Raw genomic sequence first — 25,325 nt, forward strand, 5'->3', positions numbered from 1 at the left:
TACAGTTAGCTTTAATCCTTAATACACTTCATATCAACTCCCCAAGGGCAAAAGGGAAAACTTTTAAGTTTATCCAAAGTTAACTGAAAAGATGTAAGGCTGATATATACTAAATGAGTCAGTTTATCTAGTGGGTCTCCATATATTCCATAATTGGTCAGACAGTTCACCATATAAATAATTTTTATGCCATAAGCAAATTTTTATTTGTGACTATGTGTTAGTATTGGGGGAGGGGCTTAGTTCTTCTCAATGAATGTCCTAATTATCTCTAGTCTTGGAGTTGAATTCACATTCACTTTCCTATAAGTTCTCACATAGAACTGATGATTTTTTTTTAATCTAATCAAGGCAGAAAATCCAGGGGATCTGGCAGATTCACACACTGCTTCCCATAGACATAGATACTTCCTTAGGTACCAAATTAACTTTACCAAACCAGATTATACCCATTTGAATACTTTAGACAGTTCCTGACCAGAAGGGCACTTCTGTAATAAGCAATAGCTCAGAGTTGTAAAAATCACAGCATACAAATCAGAAGAGAAGCTAACCTCCCAATAATACAAATGACACACTCTAGGTAGCTTCCTTCAAATCAATAGTACTTTTATACAATGATTTCCTAAAGTCGCAAAGCAAGAAATTATAAGCATAACTAGCATAAAACAGTATAATGAAATTAAAACATGAGACACAAATCAGAACTTGTTACTAGTCAGATGATATTAAATCAGTCAAATGCATCACCAAATCAGCTATATGGAAAAACCATTACATTCATCTGTCAGTTTGGGTAATTTATACTACTTGCATTCAGAAATCAATGGACAGCAGTTATCTCTTTTGCTCTTAGCTACAAAGGTGTAGTACCAACAGTTACCATTCAGAGCACAATTCAACCATGCTTGAATAATAATTTCCCGAATTAATTCATAACACCCAATATAAATCCAACTTTTAAATCACTGAGTTGTAAATCTTGCTACATGATTCTAGTTACTTTTCCACATCCACAAGAATTTTTTAAAATTTGTGAAATCCAGCTTAGAAAGCATAAGAAATCTCAAAACTAACTCCAACTTCATGAAGAAAAAGTTCACAGCTTTACTAAGCCTAGTAGTCTCTCTAGGTATTGCAGTGTATATAGAGTGCCTCAGACACTATCTGTGTGACCCTGGGCAAGTCACTTAACCCTGATTGCCTTAGTTTCCTCATCTGTAAGCTGAGCTGGAGAAAGATTCGAAAACCACTTCAATATCTTTGCCAAGAAAACCCCAAAGGGGGTCACAAAGAGTCGAACACAACTGAAAAACAACTAAACAGCAACCTTTCTATTCTATTCTTATTACAATTATTATAAAATTTTTTGCAGCATTGGATTTTTCTTTCTAGCTCATCCTGGAAATGCTAATAATTTGGAAAGATGGGGACCTTCTATTGACCCTATTTGGGTGAAAAATCACTAGTTCAGTATTTCTTCTGTTTGGGAACCAAAATTGAATGCATTTAAAGGTGTCTACTTTTAAGAATGCCTTTATAAACTTCTCAGTGACTTTTAGTTGATTTTCAAGCCTGTACTGTTTCTGTTTATAATAATAATTATAATATATATGATATACTATATGTGTAATATATCATATCATATAATAACAATAAATTATCTTTAATTTATTTTTTATTCTCCCTCTCTCTTTTCTTTTACCAATTCCAATTAATCCACACTGAGCCTGTCAAATCACAGAATTGGACTTTACTGATTCAATATAATTTCTTTATCATGATTCGGTATCATGCTTTATTTCCCGGATCAGAATTGGGTCTGCAAGGTTTACAGATAGTTTCCCATTTTGCCAAGTAAACTACTTCCAAGAAGAAGAAAAGAGTTCTGAGGTTAGATTTGAGAGGAGAAATTTGAGAGAAATTAAGGAAAATTTGAAACCGAACAATCTTCATCTTAATACTGGTAAATCCTAACATGCCTATAAGCTGTATCTCTTTTCCCCTTCTCAGATAAACTTCTTTAAAAAGTAATCTACAATTGGTGTCTCTTTTTTCTCTTTCTTATTCTTCTAAACTTTCTGTATTCTGGCTTCCAACCTCATCATTCAACTTAAACTGCTCTCTCCAAAGTTGTCAATGATCTTTTTTTATTAAAAATTTATTTTTATTAACATTATTGCTTTTGCCTAATTGCCCTTCACAGACCTCATGAACAATTAAAAAATAAAAGCCTCAACAAACTCTGAACTATGGTTCAGAGAAACAAATTCTCACATTAACCAAGTACAAAAATATACATCTCAATCTGCATTTTAAGACTTATCAGCTATCTGATAGGAGGTGGATGGTATGTTTCATCTTTCACCTTTTATGTCTAAGTCATGTGAGCATTTGTAGTTTATCATCGTATATGTGAGATGTTGGGCTATACTTAATTTTTTATCAAACTGTGTTTCAGTTTTCCTAGTGGTTTTTGTCAGCTAGTCCTTACTGAAGTTATTGAGGTCTTTGGGTTTTTCAGATACTAGGAAAGAATGTTCATTTGCCTTTGTATGTTGTGTATCTACTCTGTTTCACTGATCAACTTCTCTTTTTTTAAAAAATCATTTTAATCCTTTCATCCATTACTGTTTTATAGTACAACTTGAGATCTGATACTGATAGAGTCCCTTCCCACATTTTTAATTGTTACACTTGAGATTTATGACCCTTTGTTATTCCATGTGATTTTCATTTTTACTTTTTGTAGCTCTTTAAAATAAGCCTTTGGTTGTTTAATTGATGTGGCACTGAATTTAGGTAGTACTGTCATTATTTATTTTTATTGCCTTAGACTAACTGTGAGCAATGAATATTTCTCTAATTGTTTAAGTCTGCAAAGTATGTTTTTGTTTTTTAAAGCAATCAGGGTTAAGTAACTTGCTCAAGGTTACACGGCCAGTTATTTCTGTGTGTGGTGCTAAGTATCTGAGCCCGGATTTGATCCCCAGGTCATCCCGACACTGGAACCGGTGCTCTTACTGGCTGAGCCACCTGGCTGCCCCTAAGCAATTGGAGTTAAGTAACTTGCTCAAGGTTACACGGCCAGGTGTTTCTGGGTGGGTGCTAAGTGTCTGAGCCCGGATTCGATTCCCAGGTCATCCCAACATTGGAGCCGGTGCTCTTACGCTCTGTGCTACCTGGCTGCCCCGGCAAAGTATGTTTTATAGTTGGATCCATATACTTCCTATGTCCATGTTACTGCTGAGTTTTGTTGGTATCATACAGGAATGCTACTGACTTTTGTAGGTTTATTATTTTATATGTTGATACTTTGCTAAAGTTTTTCATTGTTTCAATTAATTTTTGGTTGATGCTTTTAAAGTTGGCTAAACGAATAATCATATTATCTACAAAAAGTAATAATTTTATTTTTTTCCTTGCCTATACATATTTCTTCAATTTCTCTTTCTGGTCTTATTCCTATAGCTTGTATTTCTAGCATGTTAAATAACGGGTGTATTAAAAGATATCTTTGCTTTATGTTTGATCTTATTGGAAAGGCCTATAATCATTAACCATTATATATACTGTTTAGTCTTAGATTTTATTTCCTATATTAAGGAAAGGTCCTTTTGTAACTCAGTTTTCTAGGTTACTTAATAAAACAGGTGCTGGAATTTGTTAGAATTTGTCAAGTCTTTTCCATATCAACTAACATAATCATCGTATTTATTATTTGTTTTAACAATTTCATTATATTTATAATATTCATTATGTTGAATCAGTCCTCCATTCCTGGTATAAATCTAACCTGTCAGAGAGTATAATCTTTCCAATATGTTCTAGTCTATTTGATATTTTTTTTTTGTTAAGGATATTGATATTTTCATTCTCTTTCATTCTTTCATTCTCTGCTTCATCTCTCCTTAGTTTAGGTATCAAAACCAAATTTGTATCAGAGAAAGAGATTGGAAGGATTTCTTCTTTTTCTGTTGCATGTAGTAATACACTTTTTATAATATTTTAATTTGTTCTTCAAATGATAGAACTCATTTGTAAGAAAATCTATAATTGAAGTTTCATTCTTTAGGAGTTATAGCTTATTTCATTCTTTTTCTGATATTTGGCTATTTAAATAGTCTATTTCTTCTTTTGTTAATTTAGTTGTTTAATATTTCTGTAAGTGTTCATATATTTCTTCTAACTTATCAGTTTTGTTAGCAGGTAGTTAGGCAAGATATTTCTGATACTTTACTTCCTCTTCAATGATTATGAATTCTTTCTCATTTTTGATGTGAACAGTTTGTTTTTTTTTATTAAATTAGTTAACTTCATTTAATTAATTTATTTATTTTTAAACAATTCTCAGTTTTATTTCAGCACCTACCTCCTAGGGTTGTTGTGATAATGAAATGTGATATTTGTAAAGTACTTTGCAAACCTTCAAGCATTATGGTTTTTTAGAAAAGTCTAGCTTTTCCTACTATTTACAAATTCACTGGTTCTTTTTTTGCTTTTGGTGTCATTAATTTCATTAGTATTCAGAATTTCTATTTTGTTGCTTAGATAAAGGGTTTGGATTTGTGCTTATTCAGTTTTGTTTTGTGTTTTTTTTTAACTTGTGTACCTAACTTATTCACTTCTTTCATTTGTTCATGAAAGCATTTAGAAATATAAATGTTTAACCAGGAATTGTTTTAGCTATATCTCCTAAGGTTTTTGTATGTTATAGTTTTTCCTTGATTAAATTTTCCTTTGTTTCTATAATTTCTTCTTTGGTTCACCATTTCTTTAGAATTATGCTATTTAGCCTATTAATTAGCTATTCATATTTAAATTCTCCTCTCAGGGAGAATTTTTTTATTTAATATAATTTTATTTCATCATGATCTATAAGCATTGTTTCATTATTTCTGGTTTTCTACACTTTTGATGAAGTCTTTTTTACCCCAATACATAGTTTTTTTTAGGTGCCTCATAAAATTAAGAAGCATATAAATTCCTTCCTAGTCCCATTTACTAATCATCAGAGATGTCATCTACAATTTTTCTAAAGTTATATTCAGGTATACTTAACTTCTGTCTTGTTAATCTTAAAGTTGTCTGGGTCAAGAAGGGTTTGAAGTCCACTGCTATTGTAGATTTACTCTTTATCTCTCCAATTTGATTAATTTCTCCTCTAAGTATTTAGATGGTATGCTGTTTGTTTTTTATGTACTAATTATTGATATTTATTCATTATGTATGGCATCTTTAAGCTCAGTAATCTCTAAACTCTCAACTACAACAACTACTTCTCAATCATCATACATTTTGTTCACTTTACAACACTTGAGATTGTTGAACACCTTCTTATGAATTTTCTCTCCAGTCTTGTATTTTATGATTCTTCTCTTTTACTTCTCATTCTACCTGTCTGACAATTCTTCTCAGTCTTTTTAAGTATCCCTTAAAGTATTCCTTTAAGATGTGAGCAGTCAGGCTGCTGGAAAGATCAGAAGACACAGTTTTGCTTAATAGAAACTGCTAAAAATCAGTTTATAAAGGAATATAGCTTTCAGTTATTATGGGAGCAGTTACTAGAAGGGGCAGAAAATGGATGTTTGCATAATTTAAAAAGATATAAATCATGTTATAAAAGATGCAAGGTCATGCCCCTTTTATGCTCACATAATTTGGTGTCTAAAAGAGATTAAAAAAATTTTCTATATACTAAAATGAAATTTTACATGAAAGCATGAAGAAACAGTTTTGAGGGACACAGGATATTAATAGGACTGATTTGAGGGCCTAGGGTGCAGGCTGTTGTAGTGCCTCAGCTCATTTGTAGGCTTTAAAATGTTAAAACTCAAAAAATAATGAATAGTTTTTTTGAAGATTACATATGATTAAATAAGAACTATTGGTTTTACTAACAGAAAAGTGGAGTTTGTAAGTGTTTAATTTCTAAGGGAAAGGTGAGTCACTGTTACTAGAGTTACTAATTTGAGCTTCTGAAAAGAGAGAAGAACCAGGATGGAGTGGTCAGCTCCCCTACCACAGTTTCTTCCCAGACATCTAGAAAAAGCACCAGACTGATAGGGAAATCCAAAGGAAAAAAATCACAGTGAGTCATTTTTCCAGCCCACACTAACATAGGGAGACAGACAGAGGTCTGTGGATACTGGAGAAGAAGCCAGACTAGGAGTACACAATACAGTATTCTAGCAGCTGGTGGTACAGTGGAGAGAGTGTTGGACCTGAAATCAGGAAGATCTAAGTTCAAATCTGCCCTCAGATGGTCACTGTGACCCTGAGTAAGTCACTTAACCTCTGTTTACTCCAGTTTTCTCAACTGTAAAATGAGAATAATAGTATCTGCTTTGCAAAGTTTTTGTGAAGAAAAAATGAAATAATATTTGTAAAAGCAGTTAGCAGTGCCTAGCCCATATTAGGTATTATGTAAATACCTAAATATTATGTAAATATTATGTAAATACCTAAATAAAATATAATCTTATATGAGATAATTGGGATACTCAAGTAGAAATGTATCCAAAGGAGGGGGGGGGAACATCTGACATTTGAACCTCACTCTTATCCAAACTGACTGAAGGAAGAAGAGATACACATGGACATACATACGTGCATCCACATACAGAGTTGGGTACATTTAACTCGGGAAAATAAGAGGGCAGATAGATTAAAGAAAGAATTAATCCTAGACAAAACAAACTCTAAGATGTACAAAAAAGTCAAAGTTTTTTGAACTTCCAGAATTGGAATCTGAAGAATCAATTGGGAAATAGATGAACAAGTTATGGTATATAAATATGATCAAATACAACCAATGCTATGAAGGGGATGATTTCAGAGAACCCTGGGAAGTTCTGTATGAACTGATGTGGAATGAAGTGAACAGAATCAGGAGAACAGTTTGTACAATTATAGCAATGTTGTAATGACAAATTACTTTGGAAGACTTAGAACCTCTGATCAGTGTCATGACCAACCAAAATTTCAGAGAACTAATAATGAAATATGCCACCAACCAACAGAGAGACGAAAGCTTTTACCCAACTTTTACAGCAATATTGTAAAAGACAAGCAACTTTGGAAGACTTAGGAACTCTTATGTGTAATAACCAACCAGAATTTTAGAGGACTAATAATGAAACATGCTACCCACCTGTAGCAGCAAGCACCCCAAGCATCCTCAGGGTTTGCAGCTACCACAGGTTCTTGGATCTGCTTTGTTAAAGGAAAGCAACTCAAAATGGGTTAACAAGCTTACTTTAATCAGTCAGACATATATCGTTTACCTTGTTCAGGGGAAAAAGGTCAGCACCCCAAACTTCAAAATATACAGACAGAATTATCAAGACATTAACAGATCAAGTAGACAGCTTTCCAAACTGTCCAACCATTACATCCATACCCAGTCAACATCTGGGTTTCCACATCTGGGTTTTTCAAAGCCGGGGGACTCTCAACAATGGCTTCCCAGAATTCAGATCAAATCACAGAACACTTCTCAAAGTGAGTCCCAAAACAAAGCTACACATCAGGGCTTATATAGCCTTCTCCTGGCTCAGAGAATGTAACAACCTTTTGGACCCACTGGCCAATCAAAAAGTATCTACTGAAAAACAAGCCTCCCACCCCAGGCTTCAGGTGCACTTTAGCCTAGGTGCAGGGAAGATCTTCCAAATTTGCATTCCTATTACACCATCTCCTTATAGAAAGATGAAAACTCACAATGCAAAATGAAATCTCTATATGCATGTGGATGTATATGTAAAGACATTCATATGTGTAAATATATATATATATATATATATATATATATATACATACATATATCTTCTTGACAGGGCCAATGTGGACATTTGTTTTGCTTGACTGAACATGTTTGTAACAAAGGAAGGGGAGGTAATCAAAATTTTTGTTCTCAAAGGAAGGGGAGGTAATCAAAATTTTTCTGATCAAAAAAAATAATTAATTTTAAAAAATGAAGTAACGTGAGTTTTCTTTGATTAATTAATTTTAAAATAAAATAATTGAAGTACAACAGTCACTTGAGATCCAATATTCAGCATGGCAGTGTACCACATAGTTTCAGTTATCACCTCTGCATGGGGTCTTATAGATCCTGAAGGTGTGGGAAGAGAAAGGAACAAGCACCCATTAAGCAAACAGAGTAGTCTGTCCCAGGCACTGTACTAAGTACTTTATAATTATTATTTCATTTGATGCCCACAATGACCTTGTGAGAGTAGATGCTATTATTATCCTTATTTCATATTTGGGGAACCCGAAGTAGACAAAGTTTAAGGGACTTACCTAATTCCAAACACAGTGTTTTATCTACTCTACCTCCTAGCTGGATTCATATACAATGGGTAAGGCCAAATTTAATTCTTGCAGGGTCCAGGGTTACCTTGATTCCTGGCCCCAGAAGTTATCCTTTAAGACAGCAGCTTCCACCAACTCAATTCAATGTTCACCTCTCAAGTACATCTCTACATTTGAGTATCTTTCTGGACCACAGCTACAGGAAAAGAAGGTTTTGCCCCTTCATCTGTACTCTGCTAGTGGTGCTCATTTTACCTTGGGATCTTCATCCAGGTTGAATAGATCTGTCCATGGTTCCATTTCTTAGGTTTTCTGTAAGTCTTTGTGACCTGTGGCTCATGCATAAGATGTTCTGGCATTGTAGAAACTGAATTTTTCTTAACTTGAACATCCAGTACATTCTCAAATATTCTCATTCTTTTTAGTAACTGCCCACAAATCAGCTATTTCCTGTCTCTTGTAGTATTCGTTAGTTGTCTCATATTCAGTATTTACTGTGTTCTCACAGACCTTTGTTTACTTGTCAGTCTGACCTTGTCTGCCATCCTGCTACCAATATATGGAGTATGCTACCCACCCATGTCACAAATTGAGGGGACTTTTCTCCTTTCTATTGGATGGTATAGCTAAACATTAATGGCATAGCAAACTCCTCCCTAGTACCTTGCCCACTCCCATAATGCTATAGGTTTTGTAAACATTCCTGATATGTGATTTCAGCAACTGATGGTTTCATTTCTTTATACATCTCTCAGTTACTATCTCTGCTTAAAGATCTGAAGCTATCCTGACTGCTACAATTGCCACTCAAACTGACCCATTCTAATGGCACCATTATTTCTGATCATAGTGTCTATATAATCTCCAGTCTGTCTTCACTCATCAAAATCCCAATGGCAAGATTAGAAGAAGAAATGCAGGAAATGTAAAGAGAGCACAAGATTCCTTCTTTTTGTCTGATGTCTGGCATACTGCCCCAGAGCACGCTTGGGTCAGGAGACCTTCCAAATATCTTCTCTCTGATCTAGAGAAAGTCGTAGAAGTCTCATTTACCATGGTTTGTTTCAAATTCTGATCTTTCTCCCTATATAGAAGATTTCTGAGACTATAAATCTCCACGGAGATAAAAAAAAAAAAAGGTGGTGTGTAGGTACAGGCTACATGTTTATTTATATCTCTAAATAGTCTCTCTTCACCCAATTTTTTTTTTTAAGCAATCGGGGTTAAGTAACTTGCTCAAGGTTACACAGCCAGTTATTTCTGGGTGTGGTGCTGAGTGTCTGAGCCCGGGATTCAATCTCCAGGTTGTCCCAACACTGGAGCCGGTGCTCTTACTGAGCCACCTGGCCGCCCCTAAGCAATTGGGGTTAAGTAACTTGCTCAAGTTTACACGGCCAGGTGTTTCTGGGTGGATATTAAGTGTCTGAGCCTGGGATTTGATCTCCAGGTCATCCTGACACTGGAGCCAGTGCTCTTACTCACTGTGCTAGCTGGCTGCCCCGACTTCACCCAATGTTAATGAAGACAAGGGATGAAATTAAGAAGTATGTGAATGACAGAAGTCATGGAGCCAAGTGCCATTTTACAGGAAGTAAATTGCAATAATAACAAAAAAGCATGATCTTTTCATTTGATCATCACATCTGGGGTAGGATGGAGGAACAGTGTTACAGGTTTGCTTCAGATCTGTGATTTCATTGGTGAAGGAAAGTTCCTATGAGAAAATTCCTTCTATTGATGTATATTAGCACTTGTTGCACAACTTAGAGTCATAGAATGTAGCCTGGGTCACTGAAAGGTTAAATTACTTGCCAAAAGTCACATAGCCAGGATGTATCAGAGATGGAACTTGAAACCAGGTCTTCCTGACTGCTTCTGGTATTATTACTTCCATTTTACAGATGAGGAGAATGAGAGTCAGAGATGTTAAATGACTCGCCCATGTTCATACACATACTTTTAGAAGCAGCAACTGAACCCAGATCTTCCTGGCTTCACATCTTGCTCTCTAATAACTATACCATACTCCTTTTTTGTCAATAAGACATGAGTGGTAACAGTTATATTAGTAGAAAGAGGAAAGAAATTACAATTGTACTAGGTATTTCTGTGTACTGTTGTCTACTGAATCGCAGCAGAAAATTTCGATCACAGTCTGAAAACAAAACAAAACAAAAATGTTAATTTTTCTTTTGAGTCCCCACATAGGATACCTCAAGTATATCCTGGGTGAATCCCCACAGTATACTGTCTGTCCCCAGGGCCATCTACCATCCTAACTTGCACTCATTGTCCCACCCCACCCACAAAGATGATTAGTTCATGTTCACAGCATTCTGTGGGTCGACTTTCCTAAAACTACAGCTGACAAGTACCCTTCAGTAGTCAACCAGAGAACAAAAAGAGCTCAAAGCAGAGGCATTGTCTGCAATGGCAGTAAGAGAATAATAACAAAACTTTCTCCCTAGGGTATACCATTCCACAAATACATAGTGGAGTTTTAACACAGGAAACATTTACTTCATTCACAAGTATATGAACTTATTCCCCCACCATGCGGGAGACATAATCCCTGTCCCCTTTTTTATCACCACAGTCTCTGGGTAAGGGAAGAGCATTAGGTTCAAAAATTAGCTTGGTTCCCATAGAACACATTCCCAACACCCCTGGTTCTTAAGGTTTCTGTGCTGCCTGGCTGGCTGCACCATCATCCTACCTGCATTCCTGGCTTCGGGGTTACCATGGTTCAAACTCCCAGGTCTGTAGGTGTCACTTCTGGCACCAGAAATGAGGAGGACAAACAACATAGAACAGGAATAAACACCCCAGGTCTATGTCTCAAAGACAGGGTAAAAAAAAGGTAACAGGAGCAAGGCAAGTGTCTCCTCTCTCACCCTTTCAGTTCATGGCTTCCACACTGGGCAAGGAAGAAAGGAGTTACAGCCAAAAGAGCATGCTTGAAAAGATGACAGAAAGAGAGATAAGGGCTCAATTTTGCTACAGTGTAGGAGGCTATCACCACACATATGGTAGGAAATGCAGCAGGCTCCAGGGTAACCAAGCCGGTCATGCTCAAAAAGTCAGCCTGAGTTACATACACAGTCAGTGGGAAGAATGGACACACACAAGCGGAGAGACATACATATAGGGAATACACATAACCAAGGAAACTCCTAGGTCCAGCACTGCAGGACACTGATGTTTTTTCTCATGGTGACTTCATTCACTCCCCCCTGGACACAGTGCATCTTCTGGGAAGGTTTATCAACCAACTTCCATTGACCTGCTCCTTTTTGCCTCTCAACTTGGCTCTGCACCTCAGTGCTGTGGGCCTGGTCTTCACTAAGGGCAATGTCTCCTACTAGTGAGTTTTCTCTTCCATTATGATATAGAGTGAGAGAAGAGGAGAGGGAAATTCTTCCTTCCTTCCACTGCATTCTTCTGGAAGAGGTAGGAAAAATCAAAGAATTATTGCCTCCCATGAATTAGGTTCTTCTTCCAAAACAAACATCCTTATCAGAACTTGCTGGTGCTTATTCAGGCTACCAGGAGCCAAGCTGATCCTTTAGCCAACCAATGACTTATATAAATCATGTACATTCCCTTGTCATAGGAAATATCTGGTCTTGAAAGTCAGTTGATTAAGAGACTTCTTCATGCCTCTTAAAGGAATAAAGACATCTAGGTGGCATACTGGACAGAGTCCTGGACTTGAAGTCTGGAAGACCTGAGTTCAAGTCCTGCCTCAGACATTTATAAGCCACATAACCCTAGGCAAGTCACTTAACCTCTCAACTTCTTCATCTGCAAAAGGGGGATAATATTAACAGCTACCTTGCAGGGTTGTTATGAGAATCAAATGAAATAACATGTGTAAAGTACTTTGCAAATCTTTTTTTTTTCTTTTTGGAGGGCAATTGGGGTTAAGTGACTTGCCCAAAGTCATATGGCTAGTGTGTCAAGTATCTGAGGCTGGATTTGAACTCAGGTCCTCCTGACTCCAGGGTCTATGTTCTGCGCCATCTAGCTGCCCCTGTACTTTGCAAATCTTAAAGCAATATAAGATTGCCATATGTTAGTAAACATTTCTTAACATTTTGTTTACTCTGGTCCATCAAAGTCTGAAAGGGCTGAACTTTTTTTTTTTAAGTAATTGGGGTTAAGTAACTTGCTCAAGGTTACACAGCTAGTTATTTCTGGGTGTGGTGCTAAGTATCTGAGCCTGGATTCGATCCACCAGGTCATCCCGACACTGGAGCTGGTGCTCTTACTGGCTGAGCCACCTGGCTGCCCCTAAGCAATTGGGGTTAAGTAACTTGCTCAAGGTTACACGGCCAGATGTTTCTGGGTGGATGCTAAGTGTCTGAGCCCAGAATCGATCCCCCAGGTCATCTCAACACTGGGGCTGGTGCTCTTACTCATTGTGCTACCTGGCCAATCACTATTAGTTTTGCATGCTTTACAATCCATGATGAAATCATTCAGGGTATAAGCCACTCAGTTTTCATTACCATTACAAGCAGGAAATGTTCAGCTCAAAGGCTGAAAAGGAAAAACACCTTAAAACATCATTGTCTGTTATCTGCCCTTTACATTGCTATAATTTTATCTAGTGGAGGGGAGGGCTCAGTTGATCAAGGGTCTATTAATCATATTCCCACTTCAACTGTATTAATCCATTGTTGAATGTGATTCATATCAAGCTATGATGGCTCCACAAAGACATATTAAACAGCTTCTCAATATCATGGAAGATTTCTCCAGTGATATCAAAATAACATTTTGGATTTAATAAATAAAAATGTTCATGTTCACCAAGGAAAAATAATGACTGAAGATTTTTAGCTTGACTCTAGATGTCAAATTGAATGAGTAAACAAAGCTAATGCAATATCTTGTTTTCCTTCCTACAAGGTAAATCGCTTGTAAAGCTATTACTCCAGCCCTAGAAGTAACACTTTAGAAATATCTAGCACTCACACTTTGAAATTACCCTCCAACCCTGAGGCCCCTTTCTGTGGATTAAATGGATCCCCACAAAACCTTCATTTAAGGAGGGCCCCCAGGCCAGCCATGTTTCATTCATCTCTAGGCTGTACTCTAGACCATCTCTATCATGCCTCAGATTTTCCCCTGACACACATATCCTTTCAGCTTCCTTTTGTGTTATCTCATTAGAATGTAAGTTCCTTGAGAGTGAGAACTCTATTTCTGCTTTATTCATGTTTCTTATTAGCACAGTCCCTGGCCCATAGTAAATGCTTAATAATTGTTCATTAATTAAGTGACTTATCAAGTACAAAGCTGTTACTATTTTTGTCACAAACAACAAATTGAAGCTTATTGGGGAAGACACATTTAGAGCAAAGAATACATGCACAATGCCATCTTTAACAGGCACTTATGAAACAATGAAATAGTCTTAGAATCCAACCAAAACCTTTCCAATATTAGCATCATAGAACCCATCATACAAGATAGCTCAGAAAGATTAACAGTATATCATTAGAATGTAGGCAGGTAGGTGGTATAACAAATGGACCTGGGAGTCAGAAAGACCAAAGTTCAAATATGGTCTTGGACATTTACTAAGTGGGCAACCCTGAACATGTCACTTTGTCTCTGTTTCCTCATGTGTAGTACAGGGATAATAATACCTCCCAGGATTGTTTTCAGGATCAAATGAGATCGTTGTAAAGCTCTTGGCATAGTGCCTGACCCACAGGAAGAGCTATGTAAATGTTAGCTATTATTATTTGAAATTTACAAAAATACTTTTGGAACAAATAAATACAACTTCCTTGAGGAGTAGTATATATCAGTATAGGCTGATAATGGGTGCATACTACTGGTTTGACAAATAAAACAAACAAGGTTTGCCTCCTGATAGAGTCTATAAAATGGCTAAGTTCCAAGGAGAAAATCAAAGATCCTCCATGGATGACAAATATATGAATTCACAAAACAATATGCTGAAAAATAAACATCAAGCAAATGGTTAAGTCATTTGAATTTGTGTACAGAAAAGGAAAGGTAAGCAGAATAACTATATGGTAGTAATAGAAGAACAAATCATTAACATCAGAAATTAGAAAAAGCTTTATCCTTTTAAGAATGATTAAGTGAAGAAAAGGCAGAAACTATGCAACGTATTGTAGGTTGCAAAAATTGAGCACATACTGAAAATCTGGCAAGACATAATTGATGACCAGAATCATACATCAGAAGCTGGGTTCTGATATGAAGTAGGGAAGAAGAGAGTGAAATGCTTCCCTCCCTCCACTGAATTATTCTGGAAAAGGAGCAAGGGAAAAATTAAAGGTTGATTGCCTCTTTTGAGCTGAATTCTTCACGTCTTACTTCTCAGAGCTTGCTCAAACTTTTTAAGGCAACCAGATGCATATCTGTTTCTTCAGCCAGACAGTGGCTTGCATAAATAATGAGCTTTCCTTCTGTAATGAAAACCTGATCCTACAACTCCATCAAGTTTATAATCAACGAACTTCTTCACACCTCTTAAAGGAGTAAAGAAGTCTAGATGATATAATCAATAGTGCTAGATTTGAAGTCAGAAAGATCTTAATTCAAATCCTATCACAGACACTAATTCATTTTCCAATATAAGTCAAAAAATTTATAAAGTTGTTGTGCAGTTGTGTTCAACTATTCATTGACCCCATTTAGGGTTTTGTTGGAGATACTGGAGTGGTTTACTGTTTCCTTCTCCAGCTCATTTTACAGATGAGGAAACTGAGGCAAACAGAATTTTCATAGACAGTTTCTCAGATAAAGGTCTCTTTTCTCAGATATGTAAAGAATTTTGTCAAATCCATAAAAATATGATTCATTCCCTAATTGATAAATGATCAAAGGATATTAACAGGTAGTATTCCAATGAAAAAATCAAAACAGTTTGTGGCCATATAAAATCATTATTTGTTAGAGAAATGCAAATTAAAACAATCTTGAGTTATCATTTTACACTTATCAGATTAGCTAAAATGATTGAAGGGGAAAGCAACAGATGGTTGGAGGGGAATTGGGATACTAATTTATTGTTGGTGGAATTGTAAATGATCCAGCCATTTTGGAGAGCAATCTAAAATTATACCCAAAGAGTTATTAAACTGCCTATACCCTTTGACCCAGCAATATCACTACCAGGTCTATTTTCAAAGATGATTAGGGGAAAAGGGAAAGAACCTATATGTTCTAGCATGTTCATAGCTTTTCACTTCATGGTGGCAAATAACTGGAAATTGCAGGGGTGCCCATGTAGTTGGGAAATGGCTGAACACATTGTGGTGTATGATTGTAATGAAATACTACTGTACTATAAAAAATGATGACCTCAGTGATCCTAGAAAAACATGGAAAGACTTGCACAAAATAACAAAGAGCAAAATGAGCAGAACCAAGAGAACATTGTATGTAGTAACAGCAGTGTTGTTTTAAGAACAGCTTTGAGCAAATAAGTCATTTTGACTATTATAACACAAATTAACTAAAAAGGACATATGAAGGATGATGCTATCTGCATCCAGAGAAAGAACCAATAAGTAGATGTATGTATAGGATGATTTTACATATATATGCATATTTGTATCTAATGTTAGCCCTCTCTAGGGCATGGGAGGGAAGGGAAAAAATTTGCCTGATAATATATATTTAAAAGGAATGTTTATATATTTCAATGGAAATTTTATCTATTTAAAGGGAGTAGCAAGTTGTACATAGCAGATTTGCAATTTCATTTCTTTTCATTATACTGTTATAGAAATGCTTTTTTTAAATAAAATAATTTTTTAAAAAAAGAAACTGAGGCAAACAGAGTTAAGTCAAGGATCACACAGTCAATAAGTGTCTGAGACTAGATTGGAACTCAGGTCCTCCTGACTCTGGGCCTAGCACTTTATCCATTGTGCCACCCAGCTGCCCATATTAGAAATACAGACCTCAAAGTATGAGCATTATCACATTAAAAAAAAATAAAACTCGCCCAAATTGCTGACATAATGTTGATTCACAAGGAATTAAGAACATTTTTATGGATATCACTATAACAATACTCATTTGAATGAAAATTTCCCAAATATAGAATCCTTGTGTAAGATATCAAAACCATGTGAGAACAGTATGAAAAACATATCACTCCTGTAATCATGTTTCTTCATGTAGCTGTCCCAAAGTTGCTTTTTCAAGTGACCCTAACGGAGATGACCTTGCATTCCCAGTAATTTATTAAATTACACAAAGGCATAATTTTATCCATACCTATGCAAGACTAAGAGTAGGGTCATAAATTATGCCAGGACCATTTCTCTCAATGCTATTAAGCATTATGAAAAGACAAATTAATGAATTTTAAAATTCAAACAAAAATTTATGATGAAAATTATAACCCCCCCAAAAAATCCAAATCATCATTCATATCCTGAGGAAGTGAAAGAAGTGGAAAAATAATAAGCAAAGAAATTCCAACCCAGGTTGTACACAGAGGGAATTTCATGTGCCTTATTTTCTCTCCCTTCTGCTTCTGCCTCACCCCATTAAAAAAAAAAAACAGTTGTAGCAAATATGTGCCATGAAGTGATTGGTTGAACCAATTCACAACAAAATCCTGCGTTGGCAATGGACAAAAGTCTCTGGAGATGTGATGTACAAGAAGGAAAAATAGATATCAAAGACTTAATGCTTAACTCTGAAAATCAAACTGAACCAGTGGGTGAAGGAAATACTTTTATATTCACCAGGGAAGCCACATAAGGCTTTCAGGAAGGACGTTAAATATGAGTATAAAACACTGAATAACATTTTGAGTTCTAAGCTGAACACAAAGAACATTTTATAACAATAAACACCTACCTTAAGTATATGGTTGGCATGGTTAAATTGAACAACAAGCTAAGATGTGTCCAAACAAAACTCATACGATGTTAACAAATCACAGGGCTCATCAACCTAAAGTAGTTATGGGAAGATTAACAGTTTCTTATGAAAAAGAACAAAGAGGCTGAGCTAAGATAAAGGAATAGAAGAAGCTTTACAGCTAAGCTTTCTCAACATTCCCCTCCAGACAACTTTAAGATAATGTCTCAAATCAAATTCTGGAGTATCAGAGCCAATAAAAAGTCAGGGTGAGATATTTTGCCAGCCTGAGACAACTTAGGAGGTCAGAAGTAGAAGTCTGTGACACTTGGGTGAGGGTTAGCCCACAGTGCACATAACAGCAGCAGCAGCTTCAGGAGCTCTTAGCCCAGAGACAATAACGGCATCAGACAGATGGTCAGAATGAGATTACAGATGACTACCATGCTGGCACTGGGTGCAGAACTAGGCACTATTTGGGAATTCCATTGTCCATACCCACTTCAGATCTCAGTTCTAAGGCAAAGAGGAGTGCTTGCAATTGTAAGGGAGCAGAGGTCCTCTTGGGGAAGGACCAGGGTGCAGACTAGGAGAACAGTAACCACACTTATCCCCAGGTTGCATCACCTTGGAATCACCAAAAACTTCCATACCCCGAGAACTAACTCTGAAAAAAAGCAGCACAGATAGTACTGAAACTTGAGACAGTGTAAAACTCCCCACCCCAAGTGGAGCAGAGTCCAATTTTAACACAACATTTAAAGTCAAGAAATGGGGTGAGAAAATGAGCAAACAACAAAACAACCTGATCATAAAAAGCCACTGTAGTGACAGGGAAGATCGGAACACAGCGCAGAAGAATGTCAAACAAGCAAACCTTCAAAGAAAAAACATGAATAAAATTGTAAAATTCAAGCCCAATAAAAATTCCTGGAAGAGCTTCAAAATTAAGAGTGGTCCAGGAAAAACCGAGAAGAGACATTAAAGCAAAATTCAAGAGAAGTATGAAAAAATAATTAACCACTTGGTAAAAGAAGCACAAAAAGATACTGAATAACACCTTTAAAAAAAAATTGACCTAATGGTGAAAGAAGTACAAAACCTCACTAAAGAATAGAATTCCTTAAAAAGCAAAACTGGCCAAATGGAAAAGGTACAAAAGCTCACTGAAGAAAATAACTCCTTAAAAATTAGAATTGGTCAAGTGAAAGCTAATCACAGCATAAGACAAGAAACAATAAAACAAAATCAAAAGAATGAAGAAATAGAAGAAAATGTGAAATATCTTTTTGGAAAAACAACTGACCAGAGAAATAGATACAGGAGAGATCTTTTAAAAATTATTGGACTATCTGAAAGCCATAATAAAAAAAAGCCTAGACATCATATTTCAAGAAATTAGCAAGGAAAACTTCCCTAGCATCTTAGAACCAAAGGGTAAAATAAAAATTGAAAGAATATACTGATCACCTCTTGAAAGAGATCCCAAAATGAAAATTCCTGAGAATATTCTAGGCAAATTCCAGTGCTTCCTGGTCAAAGAAAAGAAACTACAAACAGCCAAAAAGAAAATATTAAAATACCATAGGTTCATAGTCAAGATCATACAAGATTTAGCACCTATCACGTTAAAGAAACAGAGGGTTTAGAATATGATATTCTGGGAGACAAAGGATTACAAACAAGAATAACCAATAACCAACACAGCAAAATTGAATATAAATCTTCAGGGGAGGGAGGGAGAAATGGACATTTAATGAAATCAAAGACTTTCAAGCATTCCTGATGAAAGGACCAGAGATAATTAGAAAATGCTTTCAAATACAAGACTCAAGAGAGTGATCGAAAGATAAATGTGACAAAGAAATCATAAGGGCCTCATAAAGGTTAAGCTGTTTACATTCCTATATAGGAATATGATACTTGTAACTCCTAAGGATTTTATCAATATGAGAGCAGTTAAAAGGATTCTACATAGAAGGCACAGGTATGAGTTATGTTGAGATGATCTTGAAAACAATGGAAGGGTGAGAAAGAGGGATGTATTAGGAGAAGAGGAAAGGGAGAAGAATGGGAGAAACTATCTCATGTAAAAGAAGGGCACAAAAAAGAGTTTTTACAGTGGAAAATAAAATGGGAGGGGCAACCCTCAAACCTCACTGTCATCTTAACTGGTTTAAAGAGGTAAGAATATACACACACACTTAGTTGGGCATTAAAATCTATCTTACCAAAGGGGGAAGTAAGAGGGCAAGGATATGAAAAGAGTGTGGTGATAAGAGAGAGAGCAGATTAAGGGAGACAATAATGTCATTATTGTGGTTCAGTCATTTCAGTCATATATGACTCTTTGTGACCCCATTTGGAGTTTTCTTGACAAAGTGTCTTGCCATTTCCTCTGTTCATCTCCTTAACTTCTTTCTTATTTGTTTTATGGTTTGCCATTTCCTTCTCCAGATCATTTCACAGATGAGGAACTGAGGCAAACAGGGTTAAGTGTCTTGACGAGGGTCACTCAGCTAGTAACTGTGAGGTGAGATTTAAATTCAGAAAGATGAGCCAGCTACCTGCTGTAGTGTAGTATTTTATTTGACAGTTTGTAATTTAAATATTTACCTATAATTTTAAAATAATGTATTCATTAGTACTTAATCATTTTAAATCTAAAAGATTGCTCCGAGTAAAGAAAAATAAGAAATGCAAATAAAACAGATCTTAGGTTTTCACATACACACACACTAAATTTACAAAACATTGGAATGACTATGGAAAAATAAACACACTAATACATTGATGATGGGGTTGTGAATTGGTTCAACCAATCTAGAAAGTAATTTGGAAATAAATGACTAAAATTTGCCATACCCTTGACCCAGAGAGTCCAGTATTAGACAAAAATCCCAAGGAAGTGAAAAATAAAAAGGTCCCATATAAAACCAGATATTTATAACACTTTTTGTAGTATCAGTGAATTGAAAAAAACAAAGTAGATACCATTTAATTGGGGAATTTTTAAACAAACTGTCACCTGAGTAAAATAGAGAAAAATAATAACTGTGCTCACATAAAATGCTCAATAAATGAAGAAAACTGAAGTATGAGAAGATTTAAATTAACTAATAAAAAGTGAAATAACAGAGCCTACATATATATATATATATATATATATACATATATAAATACGAAATGACTGCAACAATGTTCATGGAAACAATAAGAACAACAGACAAAACTGAATATTATGATATTGTAACAATCATAAGAGACACTGAAAAAAAGATAAGAAATTTCAGCTCCTCTTTCTTTGCAGAGGTGGAGCAGTGTGAATGTTGAACATTATTTATGTAACAACTTTCAGAGAAATGTTGCTGGGCCAAAGGGAGCTAATTTACAATCAAATGGAAGTATAGCTGTAAATAAGGGACTTCCACCCACCAGTATATATGAATTTATTTTTTCATCATGTCATTCCCTTTTGCCTCAGTTGTTTTTGCGTGACTAGCAGCAAGAACAAATATATGCTGAAGGGATACAAGAAATAGTACCAGTAGCAAAGTGAGGTGCTGACCCTTGGGAGTCCAGGTTTCATTCTTTGAAGAGGAATTAACTGTTAAGACAATGGTGAAAGTTGGAGCTGAAGCTGGGCAGTGAAATGCTCTACCAGATTCTAAAGGACCCCACACATGATACAAAGAAGCAGTTAATGCTTTCCCATACATTTGGGGGGCTATAGTATGATGACTTGGAACATTTTAGTTAAGAGAGAGAAAGGAATATTTTTTTTTGCCTCAAAATGGCACCAGAATAATATGGTCTGTGCTAAATGTATTCAAAAGATCTTTGTCAATACCACTATTTCTCCTCTTAGTTTTGTAAAGTTTTCATTTGCAATGTCTATAAGATGAACTTATACCACATACTTGGAGAGTATATACACCATCAAACCATTGGACCTTATATGCATTGACTTTTTTCTCTGGAAGGAAACTGTAAAAACATAAGTCATGTCATACTGGTGACAGACCATTTCCCCCAGTATACTGAGGTTTCAACAAGGAACCAGGTAGCTACTACAGTTCCTAAGGTGATATGGAAAAAAGTAATTATTTGACTTTGCAGCCTGAATTCATTCTGACCAAGGTAGAGGCTTTGTAAGCAAAGTGCAGTTTTAGGGAGATGTTAGAAACTCCTTGAGGTCAAGGACTGTCGTTTACTCATTAGATTGTGAGCTCCTTGAGAGCAGTAACTATCTTAAGACCTTTTTTATATACCTAGCACTTAACACAGTGCCTGGCAGGTAGTGGGCACTTTATAAATGTTTACTGACTGACTCACAGATATTGACTTTGGTAGGAATCAATCTAAAAATATACCTCAGCACTCTCAGGGAGACACGGAATGTGAATGTCCCAACTACACCTTGCTAAATGTGCTTAGGGATCCTGAGGCCTGAAAACAAAAATCTTTTAGTGAAGTCAGCAAATGGAATTTCTAGTACATACATACAATATTACCAAGAATGATTCCCCTACACATCCTAAAGTTTAGGAGAGAGTCATGTGTCTGTTTACTTTTTCTTTGGAATTGAAGAAAATGGAGAAGATTGAGAAAATCATAATGAGTATGTGTCTTGGTTAATAAATAAGCTAAAGGAAGTTAGCATTGTTTAGCATGGCCTCAGCTCAGAAAAGTTCTAACAGAAACAAGTTGCTATACATTACCCAGATCTTTTATTAATTTCTACATATAGGTGATAGAGCTCTGCTGGGAAATCATACAAAATGTGTTCAGAGATACAGTGGGAGAAGGGAGAAATAGAATAGGGTAAATTATCTCACATAAAAGAAGCACAAAAGAGCTTTTATAGTGGAGGGGGAAATGAAGGAGGGGCATGGAAGGCAGTTCTTGAACCTTATTCTCATCAGAATTGACTCAAAGAGAGAATAACATATAAACTAGTTTGAATATGGAAATCTCTCAACCTAAAGGAAAGTAAGAAGGGAAGGAGATAAGAGGAAAGGAGAGGTGATAAAAGGGAGGGTAGTCAGAAGCAAAACACTTTGAAGATGGAAAGTGAAAAGAGAGAGAGAAGGATAAATGGAGAAAATAGGATGGAAGTAAATACACAGTATTCATAACTGTGAAAAAAAAATTTACAGGGGCGGCTAAGTGGTGCAGTGAATAGAGCACCAGACCTGGAGTCAGGAGGACCTGAATTCAAATCCAGCCTCAGACACTTGACACACACTAACCATGTGACTTTGGGCAAGTCACTTAACCCCAACTGCCTTCCAAAAAAAGCAAAAAAAAAAAAATTTACAGCAATTATCTCTGATAAAGGCCTTATTTCTTAAATATAAATTGTTTAAAATTGTCTTAATACATAATTAGGAAAAAAGAAAAAGCTACATGTTAGATAAAAACATATGAGCAATATATGGCAAATATCGTGTACTAGCACTTACATACCAACACCACATTCACAGGAAAGAAACATAGTTCAGTGGCAATAATGCATGGTATAGTGAAACATAATAAATATATTACCAAAAAAAGGAAAAAAAGAAATTTATATCATAGCTTTATTATATTTTTAAAAGAACATAAAGTTGTACATAATAGATTTGAAGTTTCATATGCAATCATCTTCTTTATTATACTGTTATGGAAATATTTGTTTTATTCCATAAATTGAGAATAAAATAAAATTAAAACAAATGGCATACAATACATATTACCTGTATTTCATCAATGAAACAACATAATCAAATGCTGATGTGAGTAACTAGCTCTTCTATTTGTTCTGATGCATCTTTCTGGTTACTAGCCAAGTATTCCAGATGCTTCTACTGAGATTTCCTGAGTTTGTGTATTTCTGAGTGACATTGGATGAGTCAACTGACCTCTCAGGGTCCAACTGACCTCTCAGGGCCTTGGTTTCCTCATTTAGATCTAGAAAGCACCTTAGAGGTCATCAAGTCCAGATGATAGGAACAGAGCAAAAGAGGGGGGAAATTTTTTAAAGAAACTCAACTATTTGGCTATAAAGAACACTAGGCTAGGTATCAAAAGAACAAATTTTTGAGTCTTGGCTTTGCCATTAACTTACTCTAACACCTTGGGCATTTCAATTCACCTACTGGGGACTCAGTTTCCTGATCAGAAAATAAAAAGTGTAGGTTAAATATCTCAGGGTTCTAAAATTCTGTGAAACTATTGAGTCTAAAAAGATAGATCTCCAACTTTTTTATGAGATATCATAAATAGCAACATACTTTCAAATCCACTTTAATTGCCAATGCCAGAAACCAGATAGACCATGATCTGATCCATGATAGAATCGTTATGTTATATTAAGCCAAGAAAAACATTAAAAAGAAAGGAGGTAAAATAAATTTAAGTTTTAAGAGTAAAGTAATATAAGCTGATAAAATTATCTAAGCCTGGCTTTGCACTCAATTGAGGACTCCCTCAAAGAACTTCTGTTTATGTTAGTTATATCTATCAAAATTTGCCTTATCACAAATCAAAGCATCTTAATATTATTATGAAAATAATTTTAACATTGTGGACCTCATGAAAGGATCTCGGGGGATTCTCAGAAGACACCAGACTGTTACCTGCACTCCCAGAACCAACCAAAACATGGGAGCTTGAATAATGAGTCCGTCAGCCAGGCGGAGATTGTGTTCATACGTTTATTGCATGCCAAGCAAATCTCAAATAAGCATCCGAGGGTTCAGGTTTATATACTATAGCTAAAGCACTTACATCATACTCTCTCATGGGAACCTTCACATTGTTTGCTACGTGAGGTGCCTTGCTTGCAACCTTTAGGAAGCCATTCCCTTGGGACACTTGCCTGCTTTCTTATCTCATGCATCACTTCTTTATCTATATCACTGAAGCGGCCAGGGTTTCAGGGACAGTTAGAATGTTCCAAGCCTCTCTTGCATGGGGGATTGGGGATAGTAACAAGGGGTGGTGAGTCAACATCCTGAGATACTGAGCCCAGGTGAGTGGAAACAGGCTCAAGGGGGTCCTTGGCCTGGATTCACACCCATCCATGGCAGACCCCTCAGAGCTAACCCTCGACATCTCCCCCTACACTAGACCACACTTTGAGAACCACTGTCCTACATTATGTTGCCTCCCAGGAGTCCATATGCTGGTCAGTCTTTGGAGACTTGTTCTGCTTGTAGACCTGCCTCCAAAGGATGCTGCATATGAGCGGCATAATTTTGAGTATTTAAGCCCTTTTAGATTGAAAGTAAAGACTTAAATGCAAGTGTTGCTGAATTCACATTTGGCTAAACCTTTTAAAACATCTATGAAGGCCTTGGTGTGTGAAAACCTTTCATACTATGAGTGGACAATTTAAAGATGTTATGAAATGAAAAATTACTCAGAAGAAATAGTGCTATCTCATCACAATCATGATCTTTGTGCCCAGCTGATATAGATGTATATGCAAACACACATATGTATACATACCTTATACCTTTGCTCCAACTAATTTAAAATTAATAGAAAAATAAATTTCACATACTTTATATGATAAATCCCAAATGCTGAAAATGCCTCAAGAAATATTGCGATTTATTCAAAGAAAGAGCTAAATAAAAACTACATAATTTCTCATAAATCTTAAAATTGATTTAAGGACCAGTAACATATTTCAAAAACTTAAAAAGCTATAATATATATATATGCACACACAGATATATACATATTTATGAGAAAGCTCCTCTGCACTAGCATAAGACATACCTTCTAGTCAAAACTTACACATTAAAATCCATGCTACCTAAAAGTTAGCTGTGCTTATTTTGTGCTAGGCACACACACACACACACACACACACACACACCCCTTCTCCATTCCCCACTACCATCATACACATGGCCAAAGCTTCTTCCCACCCACCCCCTTCTTGACAGTTCCACACAAGCAATGGTGTTGGGCTAGAGGTTCTTAGGTTATAGGAAGGTTTAAAAGGAGCCTCCCTTGGCGGACTGTCAAGTAGCTCCACCTGAGTTGCTGCCCTGTAGGGAATATTTTCCTAATATGAGTTAACAGTCTGCTATGCTCATTCTAGAAGCAGAGGGGAATAGTGATTTATTTTTATTGTGTTTTCT

At 35.9% G+C, this 25,325-nt stretch overlaps 1 protein-coding gene across 3 annotated transcripts in view; it reads left to right on the plus strand.

Annotated features, from left to right (window-relative positions):
* The window catches only part of NCAM2 (neural cell adhesion molecule 2), a 311,641-nt gene that overhangs the window by 242,259 nt on the left and 44,057 nt on the right, over positions 1–25,325 (plus strand). The gene's annotated exons all lie outside the window — the stretch shown is intronic.

This window comes from Petaurus breviceps, unplaced genomic scaffold, assembly GCF_028583685.1.
Source record: "Petaurus breviceps papuanus isolate PSGF00001 unplaced genomic scaffold, PetGlider_PUasm1.0 90897, whole genome shotgun sequence".
Classification (NCBI taxonomy): domain Eukaryota; kingdom Metazoa; phylum Chordata; class Mammalia; order Diprotodontia; family Petauridae; genus Petaurus; species Petaurus breviceps.